Source organism: Rhincodon typus, unplaced genomic scaffold (genome assembly GCF_021869965.1).
Source record: "Rhincodon typus isolate 14 unplaced genomic scaffold, sRhiTyp1.1 hic_rhity00000299, whole genome shotgun sequence".
NCBI classification, from domain to species: Eukaryota; Metazoa; Chordata; class Chondrichthyes; order Orectolobiformes; family Rhincodontidae; genus Rhincodon; species Rhincodon typus.
In genome coordinates this window covers 88,897-89,852 of record NW_025965937.1, presented here as the reverse complement: position 1 = coordinate 89,852, position 956 = coordinate 88,897, and positions in this window count along the sequence as shown.

Sequence of the window (956 nt, the reverse complement as noted above, 5' to 3'; positions counted from 1 at the left end):
AACACCCAATAAGTCGTGCCTCACCCTTTCATTTGTAAAGGGAGAGTTAACAATTATATAACATGCCTTCTACTGGTTAAATAAATTAAATCACTCAACGTGACAATTTACTTTTCCAACTCTAACCGTGAACCAATTAACTCCACTATTAACAAACGAATAAACCCCCTCTAACCGCTAAATATTCCCAAATTCAAGACGATTCTAATGTTATGCTGTTCCAATAAGTACAAGTCCCACTTGCATAAAAATAAAATAGAAACAAAATAGAACTTCGCCTCTCGAAATTATAGCCAGGTTACATGCCTTCTAGGATGTTCCCCGCCGCATCTTCTCCCGGGAACGCCTTCCCCGTTGAATCTTCCGTCACGGAATACTAACAAGTTTGTGCCGAAGGTATCTTCGATTTAGGTGGAGCTTTCTCCAGCACTTAGAGAATTCTGTGAGAGCCAGCGTTTCTCTCTCTTGAGAGTGGTTAACTCTGGCAGATGCCAGTTTGCTCTCCTCTCTCTGTCCAATGGCCCTCTCCTTTTATACCCTTGATGACCTACCAATTTCTTACACTAGGATTGGTCCTATGTTGCCAAAATTTTTAGGTTCAAATTTGATTGTTTTCCTTTTTCAGTATCTAAGTGCCTGGTTCAAATTGATTGGCTCGGTTCAAAACTCCGTTGTCCACGGTCACAAAACCAAACTCCTGCTTGGCCTGCCGACTGCACGGCCTTCAAATATATACGTTTCAATTCCGGCGCTCCCTGTAGGCCCGCAAGCTGCTTCCCACAGACATACTTCTCGGATCTCTCAGCATAGAAAAAGCACATCACCTTTTAAAGGGACCATGCACCACTTTCCCCCATCCCAGCATTTTAAAAGCACCAATATTTTACAAACACCAAATTCTAACGCCCTGCCTCCCTACCCACAAACACTCTACCCACCTTCACAACACAAGGATG